General features: G+C 38.1%; 1 protein-coding gene and 3 non-coding genes across 5 annotated transcripts in view; 1 reads left to right on the forward strand and 3 right to left on the reverse strand.

The window, feature by feature from the left end:
* Sesn (Sestrin) overlaps positions 1 to 13,150 on the reverse strand; it is a 150,918-nt gene that overhangs the window by 63,858 nt on the left and 73,910 nt on the right. The window lies entirely within an intron of this gene.
* Trnak-uuu (transfer RNA lysine (anticodon UUU)) lies at positions 68 to 140 on the reverse strand. Its single transcript has one exon. It is a non-coding gene; the product is annotated as a tRNA-Lys (tRNA).
* Trnak-uuu (transfer RNA lysine (anticodon UUU)) lies at positions 238 to 310 on the reverse strand. Its single transcript has one exon. It is a non-coding gene; the product is annotated as a tRNA-Lys (tRNA).
* Trnak-cuu (transfer RNA lysine (anticodon CUU)) lies at positions 5,223 to 5,295 on the forward strand. Its single transcript has one exon. It is a non-coding gene; the product is annotated as a tRNA-Lys (tRNA).

Consider the following 13,150-nt stretch of genomic DNA (forward strand, 5'->3'; position numbering starts at 1 on the left):
GATTATATTACATTATTTGATTGATTCAAGGCGTTATTAAGTGAATATTTGAGTGAAAAAAAAAAATCGCCCGAACAGGGACTCGAACCCTGGACCCTCAGATTAAAAGTCTGATGCTCTACCGACTGAGCTATCCGGGCGCGCTTGAAGAACCGTAGCTATGAAAAGAACATGTTCTTCGAGTCGTATTATGACGGCTCGATATCTCAGTGGTGCAAAAGTATAAAAGAGAATTTTCGCCCGAACAGGGACTCGAACCCTGGACCCTCAGATTAAAAGTCTGATGCTCTACCGACTGAGCTATCCAGGCGCTGAAAGCAAGATTTCCTATAGTATTTTAAATACACATATAACTCCTTTCAAACCAACCCCTATAATAATCTTATTTTAATAATTATAAAATTTTCATTAACTTTTATTTCAACCAAAAATATTTTTCTTCGTATGAAATCATACAGACAAACATTAGTCATCTTTCCAGGTAGAATAAAATGTTACAATTTTAATAGCTGAATCAACGTCGACTGACTTAATATTTATAGCGTCATGATTTATCACGATGCATTGATCGGTACTGGAATATAAATCGAAAGGTCTAGATATCAGAAAAAAACGTCACTTTGCCGAGGATAATTATAAACCAAGCAAGATAATATTATTTTACCCCTTCGACTTGAACAAACGCTCGCTTGCTGACGAGTAAAAATGGAAAGGAAATAAAAATAAGGAACATTTTTCCACGCGTGTAATTGCTCACGATGGACTATTATTCCACTTTACGATGTAGTTAGCAGTTAGAGAGACGATGAAACTAATTGCAGCGCAATCGTGGCAAAATATTAACGCACATCTTGCAAAACTTTATCTTTCTCTACGCGTGCCGATAAGGAAAAAGCGAGTCGAGGATCGTGACAGATGCGTCCGTATACCTGTTTTCTTAGCAAACAAAAGATTCTTTGTAAGGATTGGCGATTCATGTGGAGATAATTAACCGCCTACCGAGTTCCATCACTCTTATATTGTAGTTTCTTCTCTGGAAAATAAATGATAAAAATCAACCAGTCAACAACTTTACACATAGAAAATTTGTTGTAATCAGAGTTATAAATGTTTATCGATTTAATAATTGTACAATACCTCTCTTCTTTCTTTTACATTTTATATCAACAAAAATAGTACGAAATTTAGTTCTTTACATTATCAATGCCGCTACAACAATGCCAATGAAGTGTAAAGGGTTAACCAAACGAATATTAACCAACCACCTAGTGACGACATAATAATATCGTTTACCTGTGGCAGCCGATCAAAGAGGCGAAATTAATTTGATCGAACAGATAGTATCGAGAAAATTGCTAACGCCAGTCCCACGGAGTGGAAAATCCGTCGACCAAAAAATCGTGGTCCACGATAAACGTAACGAATAATCGATCTTTTGCTCTTCGTTTCTTCTTGTAAATTACACCATTGAAAATTTCGTTCGTTGAAACAATAATTCTTAACCCTTATTGTTAACCATAAAGTAGTAATAAGATTAAATTATTAGTACTTGTTATATTCAATTTTGGGATATTAGTACGAAATTGAAACTCGTTTGTTGTATCAATGAACAACGGATTATCTATTAACTAATTGTCCACGGTTTAACTTTGGTTCCGAGACATTTTTCCACGAACTGCTTCGTAAGTTTTCCACGACATTTCTCCCCACTATGTTAACGTCGGATTCTCCTAATCGTTGCTCGTTTCGACAAGGAAAGTTTGCAGAACGTTACGTCGTAATCACTGTAATTGATGTATGATTCCTAACAAATTACTTATTTTAGCCTCGACTTTACTGATTATCATTGCCCTTGTTTTTAGTATTTCTGTTTTCGCGCACATACAGTTGGAAAGACATTACGATACCACAATCTGTATCCTGATAACAAAGATACGAACATTGGCATGATATTATATTCCTTTTACGAAAACATCAGGAAAAATATGTCTCTATTATTGCGATAGGAAAAAGATCGTTTCGTAGAGAGAAAGGAAATTGAATCTGAAAGAGCTAGAAATGAATGGAAGAATCTGCATCGTCAAACATGTATAACGCATCTATACACACCACTATTATACCACCATCCATCAACTCGTCTAACAAGCAACAAAACCTCTAGGTTCTAGATTGTGATCCAGAACTTTCATTCCTGTTACTTTGTATCAACCAGACAGTAAACTCGAAGTATTCAAGGAAACTGGCCACCGGTGCATAAAAAACACGACAGAGTGTGACCGGTGTAGCGACCGGTTCGTTGTTGCAATGTTGTTTCGTGTAATTGACTTTGTTCGCAGCAGTGAACCGATTACATACTTCGAAACCCATGCTTTTTTTCTTCCATTTCGTTGTTTCTACAAGCTTTAACAACTGCCATCACGACGAACCTTTTTAGACTTTACAAAAACGAATTTCCTCACCAACCATTGGCCAGAGCTTTGCAACGAGGGCCAAACTAATCATCCAGGAAACGCGTCACGGTTCAGGTGGTTGTATCGATTCCAGCGAATTTTTAAAGATTCGCGCGGATGATTTCAACGAAATTGATGGAGAATTGAATCATCAAAACGTTAAAGGACGTTTCATCGGTACAGTGGTTCGTGAAAATATCTCAAGCCTTACCATAGGAAACTTTTATTTTCTATTCGATATTTATAAAACATTTTGATATTTAATTAACAACATCGTAAACAGATACGACTGTTGTGATTACCTTGGTAAAATTTAAAGCTTGTTTGAAAACTGAAAGCTTCTAAAAAATAGTTCCTCGTATTTCCCGAAGAACTCGTTTAAGTTGTGTGTGTCATTTCTGGAACATGTGTGATATGGTTGTGCGACGATTCAGGGTCGTCGTCCAGCGGAGACGAGGAGGTTTCTCGAAGAATACAGCCTCTTGGCTTGGAGCCATTAACTTCCCGATGTGTCAAGTTCTCAATATTAGAAGTTACGCGCGGACCAACGGACCACCTTTGTTTCGTGACGATTGACGACTTCGCTTGAAATTTGCTTTCCTACGCGTCTCGAGAAAGCGCGCATGCAATCACAGTTACACTCGCATCTAAAATAGAATCGTCATTTCTTAAGCCTGCTTTTCTCAAGCTTCTGTCTTAATCTTGATCTCTGACTTTGTTTTGGCAAACCGACAGATAAACGACGTTATAACAGAGGGTTGAGACAATCTCTAGCGTAAAATTGAAATAAGGCAAGACATCAAGCACATGAACAACGATTTTTAAATATACGATTATAGTATGAAGTCTATTCTAACCGCATATTTATTCGAAACAAACTGCAATGACTTTAAAATCAAATGGTTTTAAAATCTAAGTAAGATTTTACGATTACCTGTATAAAATATACTAAGAGCTTATTTCTTAATCTATTTTTTTTTTAACAATGATGTATTTTTTTTTAACGTTGACGTAATAAAAGATTCTAATATTAAAAAACTCACATGAAAATTCCATAAACGAAGAATTACATTTATCACAAGTTCGTGATAATTAATTTCAAAAAATATATTGTTTCTCTAACTGCGTCATTCGTCGAAAGGAGATATGTAGTATCTGAATGAACGTAAAATCGTTAATCTCTTTCCGAGAACTTGAAATGACAAAATTTCGATTACACGTGTAATTTCCGTTTAGCGTAATCGTCACTGTTGCAATCGAATAAAGCAACAATGTTCCAATAATCTGGCTGCGACGCCCACGATGATGTGACGCGTACTATATATTATACATATATCGTTGGGATTATATCGTTGTTGCGTACGGTATTACGTCAGCAGTGCATTTCATCAAGGAACGTTGGAAACTCGTTCTCGCGTTGGCTCATCGTCGCTTTAAACAACGATTTCCCGGCCATAACAACAGAGGAGGCCGATAGCGCACGATGCACCGCGATTCGTTAATTTATTACTGTTTATGCAACATACGACATAGGACATCAAGTTTATCAATCGTGGCCGTGGGAAGGATGACTAGATCACTAAAACATCGAATCAATCGTCGAAGCCGACAATTTTCCGCTGTCGTCATGTATACGTGTGTCTGAACACGTCCGCAACAATCATTCACAATAGCGATATTAACAATTGATCGATGAGCATCGACGACCTCTCACACACGAGTACAAGTTAATATACACATACTATCGATCAAGAGGTATCGATCAATGAAACTTAAAAATTTCATCTGTTAACTGGGGAAAATGAGTTAAATCGTCGCTCGAATTTTTAATCATTTGCAGATAATATTATTAATTTAGGAAATCTCTTTTTCTTACCTGGCAGCTCATCGTATCGCAAACTGGATATCTATCGCTCATCAACCACCAGCAAAATTCGCGTGACGTGGCGAGATCTTATCGATCGTGAATCGTATCGAAGATCTATTAGAAGCTCGTAAATACGAGCTACGTCTGCGTGTACGTCGAAAAGCTCGGTGATTAACCTAGAAAACCCGATGATCGTGCATCGACCTGCGAATGTACTCGCGGCAAAAGACCGGGAAGAGCGAGACACAGAGAGGAAGAAGAAGGGGAAGCAGCCTGTTTCTAAGAATCCCAACGTGCTAGCAAGCATCCCTTGGAAGCTTGCCAGTATCAACCTATCGCAAATATAGGTAGTTAATGCTGGCTTCACACCGAATCTCTTCAATTTTGCGTGAGAAAATTTATTTTACAGAGATGTCCCTAAATCTATTGATTTCTCCATTTTGAAATCCTTTCTTACGTATTCTGTCGTGCATCTTTTGTCTCGATATCTTCGACAAATGATTCTTTGTATTTTAGTCGTTGTTAATTCTAACGTTAACAACAAGAAGCAACCTTTAAACGACATTAAGTAAGGAATAATGATTCTTTCAATTGATCATGATAAGAGCAATACTATCGCCTCTTGTAGAGATTATTCATTTAATTATTTTTCGAGTGATAAGAGAATAGATATAATTAGTCGTAATTATATATCCGCGTGTGTAGAATGTATAGAATCTTGCTCCAACGATTTGTCTAATTACCATCGATATCTTTACCCTTATTAATTCCTTAATTCCTCGCGTAAACCTTCGTAAACACATCAAGTATTAATTATCAAGACTATAAAATTCGCCGAGTAATTCCAAGTTGCAGATAAATTCGCCAACAATTTCCGATTTAACGTGCTTCCAATTCCCAAGGTAGCCCGGCTAGCTCAGTCGGTAGAGCATGAGACTCTTAATCTCAGGGTCGTGGGTTCGAGCCCCACGTTGGGCGATACCAATCTTTTTTTTTCTTCTTTTTCTCAAAAACATACAAACCTAACGATATGTATACTCGAGATTTAACTCCACAAGTCTATCTCGAAAGAATTAAGCATCCGATAATGGTCGTGAGACTTTTGCACGCGCACGAAACCGAAATCGTGTCGGAAATTTTTCCCGTTTCAAGGTACAAGTCGCTCGAGGAATGTAAATAATCGAAATCTTCGCGTAATCTTATCAGAATCAACAGACTAATGGATTCGTAAAGCTACGAGAGAGAGAGAGAGTGAGAGAGAGAGAGAGGGGGGGAGAGGGAGAGAGAGAGAGAGAAAGGAAGACGTAGAAGGGAGGAGAGGAGAAGGAGAGAGGGATAAAGAGGAGAGAAAGAGAGACAGAGAAAGAGGGAGAAGCACGTCAGATACATCACGCTGTGACAAATCCGATTTCATTCGAACGAAATAAGCAGACACGATGACGTGACGTAACGTCACCTTCGTGTAGACGAAACCACAGACAAGTTCGTAGAACGACGACGATGCGCGTCAAATTTGTTGCTTCCTTTAAATGGCTCCCTTGGTCCGGTACCTGCATATTATCCGACAAACCCTTCTATTAGAATTTCAGGGTGAATTCAAGTTTTCAAAGGCCTGTTGCCCGTGGTGGGGATTTCAGGCAAGTAAAATTCGTCGGACAGGTGCGCTCGTTGGTGGAAAAATCGTTGCGAGGGTAAAGAGAGAAGGAGAGGATAACGCGGAGAGGAAGAGGCGAGATCGAAACGTGCAGAATAGACAGGCCGAGGTGCCAGGTGTTTCTGAAAGTTATTTTCGAGTGCAGTTTCGATGAGAGTGCAGAGGGGGATAGGGCTGGTCCGCGGAGTCGTGTATTTTTAGGTGGTGCACGGCATGCGGCACACCACCGCAACGTTTCGACACGACCCGAAATAAAGTGTTTATCGAACGACACGGTAGATCGCAGCCGGCACCACAGCCTTTCGTCCCTGGCCAGCGAAAGTAGATCGGTTTACGGGACACGTACGGGAGACAATGCGTAATTAATAGCCCGTGGTTCCTTCCGTTTCCGATCACCACTCTCTGTCTCTGTAATAACGTCAATCTAGTTGAGAACGCGTGACTCTAATTGCCGATTCCGACTGTATCGGTTGGAGAACGCAAGGGATGTGCTATGGAATATAATTGATTAGTTGAGTAGTTGATTATTACATTTGGAAGAAGGAAAATAAAATGAATAAGATGATAATGGATGAATTTAAATCGATCGATTTAAGAGATGAAATTCTTCGATTGCTAAAAAAATATTCATGAATAATTAGTCGAGATTGGAAATAAAAGTGTGGAGTACTCCAATTGCATGCTACCTATACCGATATGTTCGATTTTTATAGTTTGGGAAACAGAACGGCCATTTACTAACCAAATGATTGATACAAACTCCGAATATGTATCTATATACAATGTACATTTCTAATCGTTGTTTACTCAAGTCTGTTATTGATTACAATACGTAATCATCACCTTAATAGCCACCTTGATAACGCTGTTTTCTTGTCATGCACCGATTATGAGAGTACAAAGTAACAGTCTAAGATTAACTCGAACACCGTCGCGATTAAGTAGTCTAGCTAATAATGCTCGTGATCTATACATAACTCGAGCAGTTATAACTTTCATACTATACAAGTAAGAAGAAAACACGCGGATATTTCGGTTTATAGTTCGATTGGTAGAACAAGACGAAATTGTCTATGAAGCGAAACAGCTATGTTTACGATATGAAGCGGGTGAATTCGAAAAGCGAAAGAGAAGGAAACAGAGAAGACGATCTGCCAGAGAAGAAAAATTTCACGCGTGTGTCTCGTTCGATCGCTCCAAGAGACACAGAAGATAGAATATCAAGAGTATGTTGGAGTAAAAAATGATTTTGTTTCGATAAAGAGTGTTGACGTACTTTATACTGGATTTATCGCGGATTGGCAGATTTCATAGGTGAGAGGAACCTGGCGGGTGAGTGCCAATGGGAGCCACCACGGAATGGACACGTGATAATGCCAACAGGGAGTGTAGGTAAACGCACGTGCGACACGTAAAGACGAGCGGCGAGAACTCGGGATCCAAAGTAGTGAGACGCGTTATAAACGCGTCCGAGTACAGTTATTTTGCGACTGGCCTAATTCTGACGTGGGAGACTGTTTGCCGACGGATTTTCGTCGAATTAAATTCGGATAAATGTCTATCTATCTACATAATATATACAGTCGTAAAAGAATTCCACGTTACATTTACAATTTCAGTTCCGTCACTTTTGTATCTATCTACAAATACAACAACTTACTAACTAATATTTGAAAGGCTAGTACGAGATAGATTGTAGACCTTACGTCAAAGAAGAGAAATGTCTAATTAACATGATTACAGAAGAACTTTTACGACCTTACGTCAAAGAAGAGAAATGTCTAGTTAACATGATTACATTTTTTAAAATTTTGTACAGAACTTGACTTGTTGTATTATCAAACTTTTCCCTATTACGTACGACAATTTCTTACCGCAGCTAACTCGTATAATTACTAACTTACAAAATTGCCTGAAAATATTTATTCAATAGAAGTAGATCCATTAAGTAGTTTGTAAACAACAACCAGTCCAAGCTAATGGTAGTAACACAAACAATCTTAAATTTCAATGTTTGAACAAAATAAATAACGTAGTAAAAGCATCCACCTGAACAACCAAGAACTGGCTGCCAACAAGCTTGAAAACAGTCGAGTAACTCAGGGGACGGTAATAAATTCGCAAGATGTCTACTTTTGAGGACAGCTCGCGAATTCACCCGCAAGATTTAACCACGGGGCTGAATGATTCGTGGAATCTTCGGTATTTGTTTTAAATAGAACGCAGCCTGAAAATAGTCGATATGTTATTCGAATAAGTCTGTATAGTGCCCGGTCACTAACGTAACGAGGGCTTTCCGTTCCGTGATCCTGTTGGATGGACTCCATTGTCGCGTATATTCGGCCCTTGCCGTCTGAGAAATTGTGCTGCTGAAATATTGCACGGCACGTTTCCAAAACTCGAATACGCGCGTATTCGCGTATACTCTCAAAAAGCATCGCGTCACACGCATACGTGACTACCGACAGCGAGCAAAACACGCTGCGTAATAATAGAACCGAGGAAGATTGATTAATTTTCGACTCGTTTAGAGACCTGTCGGTGCCATAAATCGATATACAGTAACTCACGAAAGTATTTCAACAAGTATTTACCAAGACTTTTTCTGAACCTATATATTATATTATATGAAATATATGTAATATATTATATGTAATTTATTATAATTATTATAGGTAATTTATTATATGTAATATATTACATGTAATATATTATACTACATATTATATATCTATATATTATATTACACGAGCTTCTCTAAAGTCAAACAGGTACACAAATAATGTTCAATTCTCAAAGAGCAAGTTACTTGCTTCTAAAATGTTGCGGTTATTAGATGTATGTGAACACAAAGGAACGCGTGGATAAAGTGTAAGGTAGAAAATATATTTTTTAAGTACTGAAGTGTAAATACAAGTCGGAATATAATATGAGCTGATCCAGATCCGCACGCTAGCAGTGTTACCCTATGACTGAAAACCTTGAAGCCAACGTTGCCTGTGTACTGTTTATGGTGTACCTTCGACGCAGTCTTTTGTCTATACGCTGTCGGTGGTTTCAGTGCTTGAGAAAACTAAAAGACCAGATGTAGAGTTTTCTTAGAAGTGGTGACTACTTTAACAAAAAATTATTTTGTTCATTATATAATAGCAAATTTAGAAAATTGCGTTTGCGGAATCATCACTTTTTCTTGCTTTTCAATTTATGAAATTGCTCGATCGTCTTCTGAATGGCTCGTATATTCACAAAAACTTCCTACGCTGACCAAAAGATACTCTTGCATAGATTCAACATTGCTGCACATTCGAAAAGGTACTGCACGTGGTCGAAAATTCGATTAGTCATAATGCAGCAGCGTATGAATCATAGTTGCGGTTGTTTCACGCTCTTCTAATCGCGACTATAAAACGAAACATGTCGAAAAAAAAAAAAAAATGAAAAATAAAAGATTCACAGAGGAAAGAAGGAGGAGCGGTACTCGGTTGGTTACCAGCGACCGAGTGACTCATCGGCAACAACTCTTCTTCGCGCAATGTTATTTCAGCGTCGACCGAGCGAAATGATAGGAGTGAAAGTGCTATTAACGCGATGCGTATCGCTCGATGCAATTGTTAATTAACCACGCCAGCGTCGACCGGCCGCGCTTCGTGTGCGGCTGCAAAAAAACTCCATCTGAGTCACTTTTAATTGGGAAAAGCCGGTCGACGAATCGATCTCTCCACGGTCCTTCATTGCCATTCTTCACGCGAGTTTTTCTGCCACGTTGAAGAAATTTTACGCGAATCTCACGAACGATCGAAACACTATAGAAATTCGATCGTTAAGTCGATATGACATTGATAAAAGTTTTTCGGAAGTTCAAATACTTCCGTGTAAGTCACTGTATGTACGATTCTTAATCTTAAGACAATCGTTAAAAACGTACAAACACAAAATTACACAAGTATACATACAACTGTTACAATATGCGATGTTCTACTTATTTTGAGCAATTTAATCGATCAAGAAGCGTCGCGTTGCTTAAATGCTCTTTTAGAAACAAGTTGTTAATATGCGATACATCACGACTTGTGTTTACTTCGATTTTGTTGGCAATCTAAAGCGAACTGTTGGCTAAGATAGTTCGAGTACTCAGAAATTAGCACTATTTTAACCGTAATTGTTCGATTTCGCCGATGCAACTCGTTGTGTACGTTGTTGTTTTCGTATAGCGTGTGTTTGACGTCAAGAGACTGTTTGAAAATACGACCCATTTAAGCGCTTCAAAATACATTCCACTTGACTCAAGATTTCAAACATAATATCTATACTTTCGAACGCCTCGTAAAGTTTAGAAGATTTATAGATTATTATTCTGGTACAATAGCCAATATGTGCTGTAATATTTCCTTTTTTGTTTCATAATTACAGCCAGTCTTTTTTATCATCGATTCATGTAAACAAGATAAAAAAATTACCATAACATGTTTCGTTCGTAATTACAAATCACGTAATAAGGTCTCAAGTTTTTTTTACGATTTTATTAAATCAGAATCTTTGCTGTGTATCTCTGAATAAAACACGTTAAAAGCTTCTTTGCATTGTTTCGCTATTTTATACATTTTCATTATTTTTTCGACGGTGCGAATAATTTCTGTGTATGTAAATGTATGTGATTATATATCTCTATGATTTATATCGTATCCATATGGATGCAACCTTTTTTTAACTTGACATGGAATTTGAAATGCAATAAGAACGCCTACGTATATCAATAAGACGATATATCGATAAAAAAATATAATAAAAATTAGAAAACACGTAACTTTCGAGTTACAGCATTATAGAAGCGTCATGGAACAAAATATCAGGAGACAGATGAAAAATGTGCAGAGAATCACGCGAGATCCTAAACTCGGGCAGTGGGTAATTATAATTTGCCGTCATCCTGACGAATCTAATGATTCTCGAAATTGTTTCGCAACACGTGGGCATAAACAAGCCAAAGATATCGTCCGACGTTAGCTCATACACGAAGGTAAAGATAGAACCTCCTCGTTTCGCGTTTGCATCGTTCGCGACTGTGTAATAAGTGGCAAAGGTGTTTTATTTTGGAACACCGGGTGGATGCCGCGAAGAGAAACCAACCAAAGCAATTCGATGCAGCCGATCATCGACTGTTTCTCGTAAAATCTCGACATCATCGACATCGTCGATAAACAGTCGCGTCGCGTCGATCGAAACGGGCCATCGCGGATCTCTCCTGTTTATTGGAACAATTCCAAAGACATTTCCGTTTTGGCCGAGTGCAGTAAATCTTCATGCTGTAATATTCGTATAACTTTGCGACTCGTGCAACTTTGTTTACAGCTGTGTTCCATCTGGATCTGTTCTCCGCGAAATATTTGGAATTTTTAATGCGAAACACCACTTTTCGTAATCGTTACATTACTGTTTAGATTGCAATAATACTGATACTGCTAACATTGCGAATTGATCATATTTTATAAGAACTTATAGACTGATAATCGTTGATAGACATTTAAAGCACGTACAATTTCTAACCACTAATATATACAAAACAGTGTTCATTGTTCCAATAAAGAATCGTACGTGTTAACAATAGAAAGGAAGTCTTAGCTTTTATAATAGAAGCGAAGTAAAGTATAGAAGGAGCATAGTTCGAGTAATTAAGAGTGGTACTGTATAATAATAGACAAAGGTATATTTTTTCCTCGCATTATGTATCCTTTCGTGTATTTTCCATGTGGCTTCCTATGATGCAAATTTCACGCATTGGTCGTCGATAACTCGAGCGTTAATTTATTCGTTTGTTACGTTTATTTATTTTTTTTTTTTTTCCTTTTTCTTTTTCGAAGCGAAGGGAAATTATTATTGGAGCAGAAAGGCGTGCGCGTATACAGAATAATATTTGACAGAGGAGTGTTCTGCAATCGCTGTACAAACTTTACGACACGCCAAACAGGAGACGAGTACACCATGTTTTGTTTCCAAGTGCTAAGACAAATACACTCGTTCCTTCTTATTTAATTTTTGATACGAAGAAAGAAAGAAGGAATAGCCGAACCAACCAACCTTTACACGACGACGATGACAAAGAGACGCCAACGTTGACTGAAATTCAAATTTTCATCACAAATTTTTCATGCAACGTTTTGCGTTTTATATGCCACGATTTGGAAACAATAACGATTCGAATGTTGAACCTGACAAATTTGCATGCTGGAAATCGGACAGTTTTAATACGATGCCTATATAAAGCGAACAATCCTTCATTGTATCGATCGGCTCGTTTAAAATGACACATCGTTTATCCGGCGAGAAACGCGCTATCTATCCCTTTGATCTGATGCCAGTGACGTTCAACAGATGTACGTGTTCCGTTACTAAATCATCGTTAAGGGGATACAAATTGCGCGCAATTTTCCAAACCAGCTCGTATATTAATCAGTGTAGAAATGAAAAGTGAAATAAAGGGAGGAACGTACAGGAGAGGAATAGCGATCGATGCGTTGATAAACAGAGTAATTGTTAACGTTCGCGTAAAAGGCCGATTCGCGTTCGATATCGTCGTTACGTATCGAAAGCCGGTAACCGTCGCGTGAAGAACAAAAATTAAAGAGGAGAACAAAAGCAAATTACTCTATAATTATCCGTAATCTGATGTCGTTGATTCTCGTTACAATCTGAACAGAATAGAAGGGATTGTCGCAATAAAGAGGCAGCTCCAATTTCCAGTAAATTGAGTAAACCAACAAAGATCAATTAAAAATTGATCAAAATCAAATCGTTGTTTTCAAACGTGCTTTAAAGTCATAGTCGATTGATATTTCTAATAATAACAAATTTTTCTACTTTTCGATACCTATATCCTTATTTTCACTCCCAATAAATCAAATTCAGATATTGCCGTAAATATTTCAACTATCGACAAACACGCCGAATTGCTCGATCGAATAGAGTAACACGAAGGGGTGCTGAGGTTTATCGACACGCTACTGAGAAAAGGCAGTGTACTCGCGGATATTATGCAATCGAGAGAATCTCTGGCGTCTCGCTTGATGCAACAAGTGTCTTGCGGAGCGGCAAACGTGTCGTTCCTTCCGCGAAAGACTTCACCGGTTTCGAAGACCGCTCCTTGTTTTTCTAGAACGTATCTTATCGATGACAGATTGCAAA

This window comes from Bombus fervidus, chromosome 8 (assembly GCF_041682495.2).
Source record: "Bombus fervidus isolate BK054 chromosome 8, iyBomFerv1, whole genome shotgun sequence".
Taxonomy (NCBI): domain Eukaryota; kingdom Metazoa; phylum Arthropoda; class Insecta; order Hymenoptera; family Apidae; genus Bombus; species Bombus fervidus.